Source organism: Protopterus annectens, chromosome 7.part0 (assembly GCF_019279795.1).
Source record: "Protopterus annectens isolate FY-2018-M chromosome 7.part0, PAN1.0, whole genome shotgun sequence".
In the NCBI taxonomy this organism is placed as follows: Eukaryota; Metazoa; Chordata; order Ceratodontiformes; family Protopteridae; genus Protopterus; species Protopterus annectens.
This window is the reverse complement of record NC_056739.1, coordinates 466,665,554-466,683,220: the sequence shown is the minus strand read 5'-3', so window position 1 is coordinate 466,683,220 and position 17,667 is coordinate 466,665,554. Positions and strand designations below refer to the sequence as shown.

Below are 17,667 nucleotides of genomic sequence, written 5' to 3'. Positions count from 1 at the left end.
GTGCGTTTGTTAAATCTAGCACAAGAGCGACATCCAACAACGTCGTGCTCAGGCCCTAAACAAGGTATACACAAGGTATGGTAATCCCTATGAGGTATCTGTTTCCCACAAGAAATACAGTTATTCACTTTTTCTGACATACGGTTAAATACTGAGGCAAGAAAAAACCAAAATATTCCCCAACGGGGTACTTAGCCAACTTTGATTCGGTCTGAAACTCCGACTTCAGAAAATTTCAGAACGCCAACCTGCACTCGCAAAACTGCTTCTGCATCGGACCATGCGGCAAAAAAGACTGAGGATATGACGTCGGTCATGCGAATTTGTACCCTGACGTCCTGACGTCAGATTAATGCGCCTTGACCGACGTCAGCCATATACTTTGGTATTCGGGCCGACTGGGACAGCGGACTACCCAAGTGTTAGGACTGCAGCAATGTGGAATGAAGAACATCACCCTCAGAAGCCGATGCCTGCTCAGTGGCTCCGGACCCATCTGAGGGAATTGTTTCCGTAGGCCCAATACCTTGAGTTTCCAGAGGTCTAGCTGTCTCCATGTGGGAGTCGGAGGCGGCCTGTGGCTCTGAGGTAACGGGTGTCAGGGGCTGAGAAAGCGCTCAATGAAAACCGGCGAACCGGCGACTGGCCTAGAAGAGGCTTTGTCGTCAGTTTTGGACCTCGGATGCCTGTCTTTTTCTTTGTCCTTGCGCTTTTTATGAACTCCGGTCATCGGTTGTTCCGATGGCATTATATAGTTAAACCTTCGGCCAAAGTAATGTAAAGCAAAATCGAACCGACGCTTAATAGTGCGTTGGTTGAATCTAGCACAAAACCGACAACTAGCAACGTCATGGTCAGGGCCTAGGCAAGGAATACAGTAAGAATGAAAGTCCTTATGAGATATTTGCTTCCCACAAGAAATACAAATGTTAACTTTTACTGAAATCGTCTGGAGCAAGAAAAAGTTTCCCCAACAGGGTACTTAGCTTTATTGCAGACTTCGGATCTGAAATTCAATTTCGAAAATCTCAGTAGTCGGCTGATAGGCACTTGCGAACTGCTTTTGCTTCGGGCACCGCGCGGCAAGAAAGACTGAAGAAAATGGCGTCGGCTGCATCTTGTATACCCCTGGCGCACTGATGTCAGGGAAGAGGCGACAGCAACAGACACCAGACCAGGACTTTGGAATTCAGGCCGACTGCGGGTAGCCTGCCAGCAAGATAACCCAAGTGTAATGACTGCAACAGTGAAACACGATGAACATCACACTATTCCCATATATACTAACTCATTCAAACCAATGGAGCTCAGGAAGTTTGTACTGTAACATCCAATGGGTGAAGCCCAAGCCTTTTGACAGAATCAAATTATGTTCTCACATTTCAAACAAATATTCATATCTCTGAAACAATAGAGGTTACTAGATTATAAATGGCAAACTCTTCGGCACTAACTGTTTTTACAGTGGTAGTATTCTTCAGGTTCTAGGTCTTAAACCGAACTTTATAAGCCATAGTAACCATTACATTTGTAATATTTTGTAAGCAACTTACAGCATCTCAGCAACCACTCAAGTTACACAAATACTGTCAACAGCATTTTATTCGTCTAGCTGAGAGATTTCATAGGAGACAAAGGAGTTCTGTATGTTACTTGGTTGTTGAGATTTAGAAAAATGTGAAAATTATATCTATATAAATTATCATAAAAAAACAGTTAATATCCATTTACCTGCACTAGACAGAGGTCAAATATTAATGTAACTGAATTTGCCATTGTGTAGGCTTTAAGATGAAATATTTTAAAACCTTCTACATAGCCTAGTTTTAGAATTATTGATGCAAATATGAATAAGCAATATTTGATGCCTAGAGGCGTCAGTAGGCGTCAACTACAGATGCATCTGGAGGTGCCATTCTATGTAACGAGTTAAATGGCACAGAATCTATCAAGACATACTCGTGTGCAATATATACAGGAAGGTGAACAAAACATTACGTGTGTCACAGCAGCAGTTAGACAAACTGCTTAAACTAAGAGTACACTGGGGCAGACGTTTGAAAACTGAGTAAAACTCATGGCTACATTTGTGCTGGAATCTTTTACCCTTGGATAACCTTTTGTCAATGAAAAAGTAAACCTGTGAGAAACACTAACTTCTATACCACTGCCTTAGCACAGCTGACAGGTTTAAACCACAAGCCAAAAAACACCAAAGCAGATCCAAAAGGCAATCAGCAAAAATTTAACATCAACTGAAACAATTTTCAAATCGATAAAATAAGCTTTTGGTAAGGTAGGCTAACTGGGGAAAATAAAGTTGTGCCACGTACTTGGGGGAATCAATGGATAAAGCTGACAGTCTAGGCAACCCATGTTTCACTAGCAGATCAGGTAATCAGACAGCCAAGGGCGGAGTTCTGCCCATCCTGGGAGAAAAGGGCAGTGGTTCCCAAGTTTTTGCCACTGCTCTGGAGGCAAGGACTCTGCAAGAAACACGGGGCTTATGATGCAGGGAGTAGGTACAGTCACACCTGAACACTGAAGAACAAAAGACCCTTGATGTTAAATGCTCAAGTAGGGGCAAGCTTAGACCATAAAATACAAAAGATGTGTCAGGATGCTAGTAAGACATTAAAGCACCCATATGGCTGCCTGGATGATGCTGCCACCTCCCACACAAAAAGTGTAATGTCAGATTAAAGTGAGGCTTGATAGTTAGCAGATGTGTGTGTGTGTGTGGGGGGGGGGGGCAAAAATAGTTCAAAACAAATTTTTTCACACCTCAAGAGGTTACCAAACTAATAAAAGGAAATGTTTGTTTTTACAATTGCAGTAACCTAATCCAAGACATGAACAATGAAAATCAAAGCAGTTCCTAGATGACTAGCGAAAGCCACTATAGCAAAAATCATAAGCTTTAAAATTAAGAAATGAAAAGTATTTTCTATACCTTATGCCATAGTGTAATAAGCATCAGCCCACAGCAAAGACAGTATTTCTACACACTCTGCAACCAGCCATTGTGCATTATGCAGAGATAAGCCAAAGCCACGAGAAAGCATGCAAGGTGCAGCTGTAGTCCTGTATTTCTTTCATTACCTTTCACAGCAAATTAAAGAAAACATTAGCTTTTTTGGGCAAACACTCCACCACCACAAAATTTAAATGCAAAAATGGAAGCAGAGAATTATGCACTCAAGCATGACCACACTTTCAGAGCTGTTGACTGTCAACCAATTCAGCAAGATTACTTACTGCTTTCCATGCAACACACTTCCACAAATCAAAATGCAAACAGAAGAATTTATAACCCCAAAATCCAAATGGATAAGCAAAACATAAATTTAGCTTCTGAATAGTTGGGCGATTTTTTTTCTCCACACTCACATACAATTAAAGTCCTCATGACATTTTCATGCACTCAAAATGCTCTGCTGCGACAAGACTGCCTTGGACAGCACTGCTACCCCACTTACACTCATATGTAAACAAGAAATCTTGTAAAGCAGATAATATAACATATGCTCACGCAACACAAACAAATCTTAAAGTGAAAGCTGCAGCATACTTACATGATGTTATCCTTCTAGAAAAGAAAGCCTGAATTAAGACGATGATGCAGACAAAGGACTGCCAAACATCACAATATAACACTGAAAGCTCTACTCCTCAAGACAGAATACTTACTCAGTTCTATCCCAATGGGAACAAGCCCATTTCTGGGTGGAATTCAGATTTTACAATATTTCACTGTTGTATCAACTCAAATTTTAGCAGTATGACTAACAAAATACCAAGGAGCAAAGGCAACACACCTTGCTGGCTACAACATGGTAAAAATTTGTCTATACCTCTCTGTCACCACCCCACCCTTTTCATGTTATGCACGTCTAGACATGACAGCTTAACTAGACTCCTGCTCTGCCTGCAAGGACTGTATTTCCTGTAATTAGTCCAGTACATGTATAAAGTTTTTTCTCAAGTCTCTGGGGGGGGGGGGGGGTTGGTAGGGAGTGCATATTGGTTTACTGATCATTCAGATCAAATCATAGAAAGCACAGCTCCATTATAGTCAAGCTCACTCAAAATAAAGAATGTCTCATAACTTTTGTTTCTTCAAAACAGTGGTTGGTTTATGTGATGTCAGGATAGCGTTACCAGGTGCTTATCAATTACACACCTGCATCAACTACTCTGAACTGAACATCTGGAAAAAGCTCTTATCAGCCCACTGATCAGCTAAAATCCAACCCTATAGGAATCTCATCTTTCACATGCACATTCTTCAGTAGTACCAAACATATTACTTACCAATAGCTACTCTTGCAGTACAGCTTGATACATTTTGTATGGCATAACTTCTATTAATGTTAGTCACCAAACTGGAGGACTATTTTAATACTACAAATACCAAGACAAATGAAGCCACTAAACCCAGGTTCCTGAATCCAAGCCTGGCAACTAGAACAGGATACAGCTGAAATGTAATTCACCATCATCTAACCTTACCTACTTCTCAGGCAGTTTTTACAGAAGAAAGCAAAATAAGTTTATTAGGCACTAGCAGCAATACTAAAGTTTACATTTTACTTGTTGACCAGATAAATGAGCAGTTTTGTCCTTGTGGACCCTTTTCAGGCAAGGCCCAAGCCAACACAGTAAGAGTAAATGCAATATTTTACATCTAGACTAAAATCAACCAGCATGTTTCTAGAACACAGGATGAAAAGCACCTGGAGATAGAGGAAAGAGTCACACATACACAGAACAATCTCTATAAAAAAAACAAAACACAACTCATTCAGGATTCAACACTGTCAAGCAGAAACCTTAACCATCCAATGTACATAGGAGTCAAGAGTGAAGTGACTACACATTATGTAGTCAAGTTCAACCTGTCCACCACCCATAATGAGAAAACAACATATACATTTTTATTTTACGCAAGAGGCAACCCCTAAAATGACTCCAAGCATATAAAAGATTAGTTAAGGCCAAAAAATAGTGACCAATGGTTTTAAAGCTGAGAATTTAACTATAGTTAACAAAACAAATTTATTTACTTTCTATAGATTATTAGTTACAAAAAAGGTTGTGTGCTTATTCCAGCCAGTGAAGTAATCCTTTCCGTAACATCTGACACTTATCTTTGTTTAAACACACTAGAAATGACAGAATGTGCTCCTACAGTGACTGAGAAGGCAAACCCTTCAACTGCTAACTAGAAGCCCAGGGTAATGAGAACACAGTATACAGTATATATTAATGGATGCTGATGATGGAGTATATCACCGGATATGATGCAGACTTCCTGAAAAAATTTCAAACTAGACTTAAAAATGCTTCTGGACCTTGAATTTTTTTTTTTAAAACATGAGGATAAGTAGTCACAGTACCTCAGCAATTATGGAACTATATCTACATATGTTCCGTTGAAATGTTTACATATTAACACAAGCACATAAAAACTGATTTGGGAAAGCTTAATTCAATCTACATTTATTATGAATGCATGCACTACTCACCTTTAAGTCTGCTGCGAAAAGTTTCAACAGATTCCAGATAACAACGGATGTGACACTTCTGAAAAATAGTATCAACTACAGTCAATTACACAATTACATTCAGTGACTAATCAACAAGTTTGCTTACCTGGTAGCTCTAAAATTAAATACAGTTATGAAAACATCTACAGTTATTTCAAAACAAGTGCCTGAGGGTGAAGTATTTTCCCCCCACTTAAGTCTGACCACCTCAAGTTTCTAACAAGGGAGAAACCATCGATACCGTTTCTGTTATATCTTACAGCAACACCTCAGACTCCTAAGCAATTTTGCATAATTCTGCCTTCAACACAACTTTAACTGCTATGGCCATTTTAAATATCTCCAGGAAACTGCAGAAGTTAAGTTTCCTTTTAGGGGGGCCCTTGGCTGTTCAAGATTTTCCTTGCTTCCAAAACTTTCTGCACAGTAGTTTTCCTGTGGTAGTACTTATCTGAAGTATGCTTAAGCATATATGTTATTACGTTATATATTTTTCTCTATTTTTTTTTGCAAGTCCCTTCAAAACATGTTTAGCTAAATGCTACACTGATCATCCATTCGGCATAACGCATTTCAAGTGGCCATGTAATATTAACAAGCCCATTTCCTGTTCCCCGCACCCTCCAAAGGGCTTCAAAATACATGCCCACAGCAGTGCTAGAAGCAAGAGGAGCATGAAAGAACAGCTTCAAGGGTCCAGAAAGACTCCTTTTCTCCTCTCAAGAGGAGCAGCGTTACAGTCAACTTGTGGCCAGAAACATTTTTATCCAAGTTTTCTTAAAAGGAAACTGAAGAGCTGATATAAAGTAAATGCTTAGTAATTACTGAAGTAAAATTAAACACCTTTTGGACTTGCCAAGCAAGAAAAAACTCACATGCTCTATATAAATTTTAAAATAAAATTTAGTAAGCTAGCAAGACATGTTTTCTGGTCCAGAAAAATGCAAATAACCTTCTGTATTACAACTTTTGATAAGGCCAAAAAAACAGCAACCAAGAGTTTTAAAGCAGAACATTTAATTACAAGTGAATGCAAAGCTTTCCAGAGGAAAGGTGTGTTGCTACAAACAGTGAAAGCCAGGAAAAGCATTTGGAGGAGAGAGCTTCAAAATTTCTACAAACATAGAACTTAAGATAGGAAGGCGAAAATTAAAATGTGCTGAACAAGGTCCCAAAAGCCTGGTTAGGCTAACAATACTGTGCCTGGCTCTGGACCGTCAATAACTTCACTGATACACTTGCACCACACTGGCAAAAAGACTGGGCTCAAAGGCAGGTTCACTCTAACCTGGAGTTAAACAAGGCAGTCAGGAAGCTTGCCTGTTTCCAGTTCTCTTCTGTTAGAGCAGAAACAGAAGAAAGCAACACTGCCTTGAGTCCCCTTTCTTCTTCAGGGAAGAATAATGATACTTAAAGCACCAGGCTAAAAATGTAACCAGATTATGCTGAAAAAGAAAAAGAAGTTATGTACTCACCATAACATTCCATGTTTGTTGTCCATCTTGCCTTCATTCTTTGCCGGTTGGGTTCTCGATTCTGACTCAGCCTAAACTACAGCTCGAAGCTATACCCCCTATCCCATTCATGCTTAGGGAGATTACCCAGATCTTGTTTGCAATTACTAAACAGAGTAACAGTTATATACATACATATACCATAGTACATACATAAACATGTGCCGCCTAGGACTAAAGAAGGGAATCAGAGAACATGAGTTCCAAATCCAATAAAGACCTCTCGATCCTCCAGGAGTGAAGGTTGGGAGAAGGGTGAGATGCAAGAATGAAGGCGAGATGGACAACAAACATAGAACGTTATGGTGAGCACATAACTTTTTTATGTTATGTTGTCCTATCTCACCTTCATTCTTTGCTGAATGAGACAGCGCCCCCATCACCTTCTTTCTTGGGTGGCTCAAGGGAAAAAACTCTTCAGAACAGTGGATCCAAAGGAAGCCCTGTTCAGGGAGGCCAAATCTACTTTGTAATGAGTGACAAAGGTATGAGGTTTTACCCATGTGGTTGCAGCACAAATTGAATCCATAGGCAGCCTAGCCAGAAAAGTAGATGAGGTTGCAATAGCTCTTGCTGAATGACCTTTAATTTTCCCAGGCAGTTGTCTATTTTTTGAAGTACATGAATAGATAATAGTATCTGTAAGCCACTTTGACAAGAGTGATTTTTGATATTGGGGCACCCTTCTTTTTATCTGAAAAGGATACAAACAGTTGATCAGATTTCCTGACTTCTTTTGTTCTGTCTAGGTAGAAATGTAATTACCTGCGTACATCCAGTTGGTGTAATTTATATTCTGCCTTGCTGCCATAGTTTGGGAAGAAAACAGGTAGATCAATAGATAGTCTTGGAACAAACTTTAGGGAGGAATGAAGGATTAGTTCTAAGGGAAACACTGTCTTTATGGAAAACCTAGTACGGGGGACGTATAGACAATGCTTGGAGTTCTGATACCCACCTAGCTGACGTGATGGCCACCAAAAATACTATTTTCCACGTTAGGAAACTCAAATGACAAGATGAAGCGGATTCATATGGTGGAAGGATTAGAGTGGACAATACCAAACTGAGGTCCCAAGAAGCTGGTGGTTCTTTTACTGGGGGCCTTAACAAAAAGGTACCTCTCAAAAAGGCCTTGCACAGTCTATGGGACAGAATTCTGAATCCCATTTCTCCAACATAGTAGTTTGATATACCAGCCAATTGAACTAGTATGGTAGCCACTGCTGCACCTTCATTTTTGCTTAAAAAAAAAAAAAAAAAAAAAGACTAAAATAGAAGTCACAGGGGCCATGAGAGGATCAGTGTGATTGTTGAGAGCCCAACAAGAAAACCTTTTCCATTTGCTAGCATAAAGCTTTCTAGTTGTCTTATTATATGAGATCAGAATATGTTTCACAGCAGGAGATATATTTGGAAGCCTTGCTAGGAGTGGAAGTGGAGCCAGGCTGTCAAGTTTGAGGGTTTTAACCGAGGGATGGAGCGTCCTTGACACATGAGTCAAGAGGTTTGGAACTGGGTCCAGAATCCACGGATCCTCTTGTAGATGGGGCTATAGGAAGGGGAACCAACTTTGATGAGGCCAGTATAGAGAGATGAATATTAACCTGCTTCTTAACGTGCTGGCTTTCTGAAAGACTTTGGGGATCAAGGGAAATGGAAATAAAGCATAAAGGAGACCTGGAGGCCAATCATGTACAAGTGCATCCCTAGGTGACTCTCCCAGAGGGGGGGATCAGGGCAAAGTAGCTGCTGCATTTGGCGTTCATGAATGCGGCAAAAAGGTTGCAGCAAGGCTGGCCCCACTTGCGAAAAATCTGTTTCAAGATTTCCTGTTTCAGGGACCACTCGTGAGGCATTAAAATAGCTCTGCTGAGTTTGTCTGCTATCACGCTGGATTTCCCTGAGAAATGTGTTGCTATTAGAAAGCATTGGGAAGAGACTGCCCACTGCTATACTCTTTCAGCATCTCGACATAGGGGGTAAGATCTGGCTCCTCCTTGTTTGTTTATATACCACATGACTAACATATTGTCTGTCTGGATTGCAATCGTTCCTAGTGGAAGGGAGCTGTGGAATGCCTGCAACGCCAAAAGCACCGCTCTCATCTCTGGGACATTGATACGAAAGTGGTTCTCGTATTCCTGCCAAACTCCTTGGACAGTCTTCTCCAGAAAATGCCCCCCACCCCACCCTATCTGGGAAGCATCTGTGGTCACTGTAGCTACTGGTTGTGGGGGAAAGAACGGTCTGCCCAAAACCACTCTAGTAGAATGAAGCCACCAGCATAGGTCTCTCTTGCAGGATTCTGTTATGGTAAATCTTGTGGGACATGGGCAACTTCTGCATGGACAACTGGGTGAAAAGTAACGACTGGAGAACTCTCATGTGTAAGCGTGGGGGAGGTACCAAGGTTATCGCTGCTGCTATGGTACCCAAGATCTTTACAATAACCTTCACTTGTACTTTCTTCTTTGTCAGGAGGTTTTCTACTTGTTGTTATAGGGTTTGTATCCTGTTCAGAGGAAGTTTGGCTACCATTTCGCTTGTGTTTAAGTCTGCTCCTATAAATACACTACGTTGTGATGGCAACAAGGCTGACTTTTCGAAGTTTATTGTAATGCCTAGTTGAGAGCAAGGGTGGATGGTGGTGTCTCTTGCTCTGGTTAGTAGATGCTCTGTGGTGGAGATTAGGAGCCAGTCGTCCAACTATGGAAACACCCGGAATCCCAGACACCTCAAGTGAGCCGTGACTACTGCCATGCATTTGGTGAACACACTGGGGGCTGTAATGAGATCAAAGGGCAGAGCTCGGAATTGGTAATGACTGGGTCCCAGCTGAAAGTGTAAGTGACTCCTGGATCGCCTGTCCATTTTTATATGGTAATACGCATCCTGGAGATCTACTGAGCACATCCAATTGTCTTTCTCCAGGAAGGGGTGTATTGACTTGCAGTGTCACCATCCGGAACTTTGATTTTTTTAAGGACTTGTTTAGTCTGCTGAGATGCAAAATGGGCCTCCAGTCCTCTGTCTTTTTTGGAACTAAAAAGAACCTTGAGTAAGTTCCGGATCCAATTTGGTCTGCAGGGATGTTTTGGATGGCTCTCTTTCTAGCAACCTTTGGACTTCTAGGGTTGCCTGTATCCCTCTAGCTGGGTGGAACATCTGGGACTGACCTCTTTTCTAAAGGGGGAGAGGAAAAGCGTACACAGTAGCCTCTGGATACGATCGCTTGTACCCATTTGTCGTTTGTTATATTTAGCTAGGCATTTGGGTACAGTGACAAGCGACCCCAGACTGCTTCCAGAGGTAGACAAATGGACTTCCTTTCAGGAGCGCTGGAATGGCCTACCAAGGAATGCATCCCTGTCACCCTGATTTTGCGGACCCCTCTGCCACGAGGTCGGTGTCTTCCACTGCTGTTTCCCCCTCTGCCCCTGGGGGAAGAATCACCACATGCATCCAGAAAGGCTCTCTGTGATTTACGGAAAGTACAGTTTTGTACCTACCATAAATGTAGATGTTCGCGTGCTAATACAGCTGCAGTAATCACAGATGGGTTTTCTGCCGTCAGGCGGGTCCTCGGTCGGCCAAATTCCAAAGTCTAGGTCCAGCGTCGGTTGCTGTCGCTTTCTTTCCTGACGTCAGTGAGGCAGGGGTATATAAGACACAGCCGACGCCATTTTCTTCAGTCTTTCTTGCCCCAGATGTCAGGTGCCCTCAGTAGGAAGGCAATATATAAATTATATTTATATACATGCAATGCAATATAATCAAAAATCAGTAGTTGCAAGCAAATATACCATAGAAGGATAACCCAATCAGGTTGTATGAAGAGGGGTTAGGCCCTAGGCCTTTACCAAGAGGGGAAGGAGGGAGGGAAAACTGTACTGCAGCTGTATTAGCACTCTAACATCTACATTTATGGTAGGTACAAAACTGTACTATGTTCATCGTGCATACAGCTGCAGTAATCACAGATGGGTAGAATCCCAAAGCTACGCACAGGGTGGTAGGCACTAGGTGGAACTGGGATGAGCCAGAATGCCCTGCAACACAGCAGTGGCAAAGCCTGCTCTAGTTTTGGAATATAAAGGCAGGTGGTAGTGTTTTGTGAAGGTATGCACAGAACTCCAAGTGGCTGCCTCCAAAATATCTTTGGTAGGAACTCCTCTGAGGAAGGCTGTAGAGGTAGCTGTGGCCCTGGTGGAGTGGGATCTGATGCCTGTAGGGACAGATTTTCCATGATAGGAGTTACAAAACCGTATGCAGTGGCCTATCCATTTTGAAATTGTCTGTTTGGTAACAGGCTTCCCTTGAGCTCCTACAGCATAGGACACAAAAAGTTGTTCTGATTTCCCGAAAGGCTTTGTTCTGTCCAAATAATAACGTAGCTGTCTATGGATGTCTAAGGAGTGTAGCAGCCTTTCCCCTTTGTTTTGAGGATTGGGGTAAAAGGTAGGTAAGTGTATGGCTTGATTTAAAGCTACCCTGGATACCACTTTAGGCATAAATGACGGGTTGGTTCGAAGGAAAACCCTGTCCTGATGGAAGATGAGAAAGGGCTGCACAGCCATGAGGGCTTGTAGTTCGAAACCCTACGAGCTGAGGTAATGGCCAGAAGGAAAGCTGTTTTCCAGGACAAATATTGCAAATCTGTTGAGGCAGCTGGTTCAAAGGGAGGCAATGTTAATTTTTCTAGAATGTAATTAAGATCCCAGGCTGGCACTGGTTGTTTCCTTGGTGGTCTTATATTCTTAGCCCCTCTGAGGAACTGTCTTAAGAGTGGGTGAGAGAATAAGGGTGGATCCGTGTTGAATTCTGCAGAAATGGCTGAAGCATGGATTTTTATGGAGGAAAATTAAAGTCCACTATTCAGCAGCTCAGCTAGATACTGTAATACCCGAGGTAAATTCAGTTTTCTAGGGTCCTGGCCTTTTTTCTCATTCCAAGAGCAAAACCGTTTCCATTTTGTGGAGTAAGCCTTTCTAGTAGATGGTCTTCTGGCCTCCAAAATGACATCCTGCACCTCTTTGGGGAGTAGGGTCTGTTGTGGTGTTAAGGAATTTTCCATGCAGCGAGATTGAGTGTTTTCAGCTGACTGTGAAGAGTTTTGTAGCTGTGCTGAGTCAGCAGAAGAGGCATTAGAGGTAGGGGCCAGGGAGAAGTATGTGTTAGGCTCCTCAGGAGTGGGTACCAGTGTTGTCTTGGCCAGTCTGGAGCAATCAGTATCATCTTTGGTCTGTTTGCTCTTGCTTTCAAGAGCACCTTGGGCAGAAGAGGCAGAAGTGGGAAAGCGTAAACTGTCCATGCTGTCCAACTGAATGAAAGGGCGTCCACTCTCCAGGCCTTTGGATGAAAGATCCTTGAACAAAACTTTTCCAATTGATGATTCCTGTGGGAGGCGAAGAGATCTATGTCTGGCCTCCCCCACGCTTGGATTATCTTTGTAAACACTTGAGGATGCCACTTCCATTCGTGTGGATCTGTCATATTTCTGCTTAGATTGTCTGCCAGCGTGTTTTCCAAACCTGGCAAGTACTGTGCTTGAAGTTCGATTTGCCATTCCAGAGCCAAGTTCCAAAGTGTCATGGCTAGTCTGCACAGGGGGTATGAATGTGTTCCTCCTTGTTTGTTTATGTACCACATTACTGTGGTGTTGTCTGTTCTTATCAATAATTGTCTTGGATGCAGGAGGTCCTTGAAAGCTGTAATTGCATTTATCACTGCTAGCATTTCTTTTTGATTGATGTGAAGGTGCTTTTCCTTTTGGGACCATTTGCCCTGAATGCACCTGTCTGTCATGTGTGACCCCCAGGCGTAATCTGAGGCGTCTGTTGTGATGACTTGATTTGCTTGAGGCTTGCAGAATGGGAGACCTGTGTTTGTTTGACATGCTTGGGCCCACCATAGAAATTCCTTTTGCAAACATGGAATTATTGGTATTATTGTTTCCAAACTGTGGCTGTGTTGAGACCATAGGTTTTTTAGGTACCATTGAAGTTTCCTCATATGCAACTTTGCACATGGGATTAAAAGAATGCAAGATGCCATGAAGCCCAGAGCCTGCAGGATTTTCCTTACAGTAAGCCTGGTACAATTTGCTAGTATTTTGAAGTACTGAGTTAGTTGCCCCTGTTTTTCTGGCGTAAGATAGGCCATCTGGGTGTTTGTGTCCAAGTTGGCACCCAGGAAAGTTATTTTCTGAGATGGTGTTAGCCTGGATTTCTCTTTGTTGATTGTGTATCCCAGAGAATTCAGTAACCGTGTTGCATAAGCCAGATGTTCCAGAGGTATGTGCTTGCTGTCCGCTTGGATCAGGCAGTCGTCCAAATAAGGGTAAGTTTGTATCCCTTGAAGTCTGCAGTAGGCAATTACTGATGCCAGGCATTTCGTGAATACTCTGGGCGCAGTAGATAAGCCAAAGGGCAATGCAGAGAATTGATAGTGGATTGAACCTGCAAGAAATCTGAGGTATCTTCTGCAGCTTTGTCTGATTGGGACATGCAGGTATGCCTCCTTGAGGTCCAATGTTACCAGCCAAAACTCCTTGCCCAGCATGGGAAGAAGCTGCTGTAATGTGAGCATCTTGAATTTTGGTACGAGTAAGAATGCGTTTAGAATGGATAAGTCCAAAATGGGTCTCCAGCCGGTTCCTTTCCTTGGTACCAGAAATAGCCTGGAATAAAAACCTTGACCTTGTTCGTGAGTAGGTACCTCTTGAATAGCTTTCATGTCTATGAGCTTTGAAATTTGTAGTTGTGCCTCTGCCCTTTGATTGTGTGGCAGGTTTGGCATGCCTCTCATTTTTGGAAGAGTGTGAAAATGAAATCTGTAGCCTCTGCTTATAACGTCCAGGATCCATTTGTCTGTTGTGACAATATGCCTATTTCTTGTAAATAATGCCGGCTTTCCTCCCAAGGGTGCTGCCAGCTGAGACTTGTTTGGCATGGAAAGGAGGAAGTCATTGGGTTTGTTTCCTGTATTGTTGTGCACTGTCTTCGCCACCTCTTGGTGCTGGAGTTTGCCATTGCCTGCCTCTATATGATCCTTGTGATAGTCCTCTGCCCCTTGTGCGCCTGTATCTACTTCTTTGGGGCTTGTCCGTGGCTGGAAAGGACCAGTTTTTAGAAGGCCAATTTCTGCTAAAACGTGGTGGTTGAACCTGTAGAAAAGCTTTGACAGTTTGCATAGATTTGGTTTTTTCTTCCATTTTCCGTAGTATCTCCTCAGCATTAGTACCAAATAGCACATCCTTTTGTAAAGGAGCATCTAGTAGTTTAGCTTTCACATGATCAGGCAAGATTTGTTCCCTAAGCCATGCATGTCTACGAATGACTGATCCTGTAACAGCAGCTCTACTTGAGGCCTCTAGGGCATCATAGCCACATTGTAAGGTGTGTTTACCCACTTGTTCGGCACTATGCATCATATCCGGCAACTCCTTCAAATCTGGTTGTTCAGGTTGAGACATTTTATTTCTTAATTGTGATAACAGAAACTGCTGATATTTAAGCATATGAAACTGACAATTTAAGGCCCTCATGGCTAGGGTGGCCGAGGTATATACCTTTTTCCCCCACCTTTCTAAGGATCTTGACTCTCTTTCGGAAGGTAGTGGATTCTTAGCAGTAGAGGCCTTCATTCCCTTGGGGCCTTGAGAAATGGTTTCAGGGTCAGCATTATGGCTTTTGTAAAGAAATTGGTGAGAGTTAGGAACTCTGTAGTACCTATCAGGCTTGACTGGGGCAGGAGGCAGGGAATCCGGATTAAGGCAAGCCTCCGAATAAACACCATCAAGTATATCCAAGACAGGAGGTATCGCCAGAGGTCTTGTGTTGAGGTAACAAAAGAAATTCCCCAAGTCTTTTCTTGGAATCAGAAAAGTCTTGGCCTTCCCAATGGAAGTGTTCCCTCAAGGTGTGCAAGGTTTCCCCAAAAGAAAAATCCTCAGGAGGAGATACAGAAGGAATGGATTGCTCTGCATCAGAATCTTCAAAAGGGGAGTAAGAGTGTTCCTCTACATCAGAATGTTCTGAAAAAATGGAGCCCTGATCAGAAGAGGGAGAATCTTCCTCCACTCTGGGTCTCTTGTCTGGAGGGGGTTGGGAACCCCTGATAAGAGTAATTAAATCCTCAGCCATTTTAAGCATCTGCTTTTTAGGCATGGGACCTGGAGATGGGCCCTGTGCAACAGGCCTCTTGGGATGCCTGGCTGATTTGGACTTATTAAAGGCCTTAATGGAAAAGGAAGATGGGTCTAAAGACACCATGGGTGGAAGTGGACCTGTCCACATTAGGAGGCTCAACGCTCACAGTGGCTTCGGTGGTTGTAGTCTGGATATGGGCCGAGGTACCTGCGGTCTCGGTTACAGAAGACACCGCCAAAGAAGTGTTGTCGGTAGTCAGGGACTGCATAGGCGTCTCGCTAAGAACCAGACACCACGTGTAGCCGGTTGTGGTGTCGGCGGGGACCGCGGACCTCGCGTGTCGGTCCTTGTCCTTGCTTTTTTTGGACAAAACGGTAGTCGGAGTCTCCGACGACATTTTATAATCAAAGGCTTTACCAAAAAAGTGCTGGGCGAACTCTGCCCAACGCTTAATAGTGCGTTTATTGAAAGTAGCGCAAAAGCGACAGCCCGAGACGTCGTGGTCTGGGCCTAAACAAGGTATGCAGAGGGAATGGAAATCCTTATGCGGTATTTGCTTCCCACAAGAAATACAATTGTTAACTTTTTCTGACATCGGTCTGAGGCAAGAAAAGTTTCCCCAACGGGGTACTTAGCTTTAATGAAGACTTCGGTTTCCAATTTTTCGTAAATTCAGGAGCTGGCCGACTGGCACTTGCGAACTGCTTCTGCTTTGAGCACTGCGCGGCAAAAAACACTGAAGAAAATGGCGTCGGCTGTGTCTTATATACCCCTGCCTCACTGACGTCAGGAAAGAAAGCGACAGCAACCGACGCCGGACCTAGACTTTGGAATTCGGCCGACCGAGGACCCGCCTGACGGCAGAAAACCCATCTGTGATTACTGCAGCTGTATGCACGATGAACATCTACATTTTCCCCCCTTCTGGCCTTTGGGGTAAGGCATGGTAGGGAGGGAAAAACGGACTCCCATGAAAGAGAGAGTCTTTCCCTCCTGCTCGCACCTGGTCAGAGTCTCTTTCGCTTTTGGCCGGAACAAGGCAGAGCCATCGAATGGGGTGCTGATAAAGGAAGACTTGAAGGGCTCTGCAAACTTGCATAAACACATCCAGGTATGTCTCCTTAGGGAGATTCCTGTACCCGCTGCTCTACACGCTCCATTGGCCGCATAAGAGATAAGCCACATGGAGGAGTTTACTGCAGAATTTAAGATAGAAAGCTGGGAGGTCACCTTGTCTAAAATCCTCACAGCTGTAAAACCTTGGAGGGCATCACCTAACTCCTTCAGGAGATCCTTCTGAAGCCTAGTAAAATGGGTCAAATAGTTCAGTGACCTAAGAGTAAAGTCGGCTGACAAAACCATACGCTCTGAATGCATGGCAAAAAAAAAAACATGACTCTTGCAGATGGACAGCACCTAAACAGTACACAACTAGTGTGTCCATCTGTCAGACATTTTCTGGCTGCAAGGATCCCATTTTTTGAAGACCGAAGGCTTAGCTTCTTTAGGCATACTAGCAACAAAACAAGGCAGACTACTCAACAATCAGGAAACAACTTTTTTTTTTTTTTAAAACACTACAAACCATCACAAACAAGTAAAGGGAAGCCAGAGGAGAAGTCTAAAACGATATATACACACACACACACACCCACACACACACCCCACACACCCCACACACACACATTATATATCTATATCAATATAACTCCCAACAATAGAACATCAGGAACTCAACCAAGGAAAGAATTCCTAGAAAAGCTTCTTTTAGGCTTCCAAAAAAACATGGATGGGGAAGGGGGCGGGAAAGGTTAATAGAATGAAATTGGACAACACAGACATTATGGTAAGAACATAACTTCTTTATCTGATGTTGTCCAACTCATTCCATTAACCTGAGGGACAGAGTCCCCAGCTACCATAATCCAAGGTGGTCATTGAGGAAGAATATTCCAGAGTACAATAGAACCAAAAGCACTTCTGCTCCTAGATACCAGGTCCAATTTGTAATGATTGATGAAAGTATGAGGATTTTGACCAAGTAGCAGAAGCACAAATATCTTGAATAGAAACTCTGGACCAAAAAGCTTGAGACGTAGCCATAGACCTTGTAGAATGCACCCTGACTGGTCCTGGTAATGGAACACCTTTAGAAGAACAGATGAACGTAATGCAATCTTTCAACCATCTGGCTAAAGAAAGTTTGGTCACTGCCTTGCCTTAAGCATTTGAAAAGGAAACAAATGCTAAAAAAGGCAAGGCAGGGACGAATGTTTCTTTAGCCAGATGGTTGAACCACTTGTGAGGTATCAGTAGAACTCTGCCAAGTCTGTCAGCTAGAGTGGTGGACGCCCCCGGAATGTGCATTGCCACCAGAAAGTGGTTGGAAGAAATCGCCCACTGCCAAACCCTCACTACTGCATGACAAAGGGGGTAGGACCTGGTCCGTCC

General features: G+C 43.0%; 1 protein-coding gene across 8 annotated transcripts in view; it reads right to left on the bottom strand.

Moving 5' to 3' along the window:
- The window catches only part of LOC122806545 (lipoma-preferred partner homolog), a 1,343,214-nt gene that overhangs the window by 1,234,043 nt on the left and 91,504 nt on the right, over positions 1 to 17,667 (bottom strand). For 5 of the 8 annotated variants that reach the window (XM_044077061.1, XM_044077067.1, XM_044077069.1 and 2 more), the window contains exon 2: positions 5,529 to 5,586. The gene's annotated coding sequence lies outside the window, so the exon portion shown is untranslated. Of the gene's footprint in view, positions 1 to 3,575; positions 3,590 to 3,690; positions 3,796 to 5,528; positions 5,587 to 17,667 lie in introns of those variants that run through there. The other 3 variants (XM_044077065.1, XM_044077066.1, XM_044077064.1) reach the window with 2 other exon arrangements.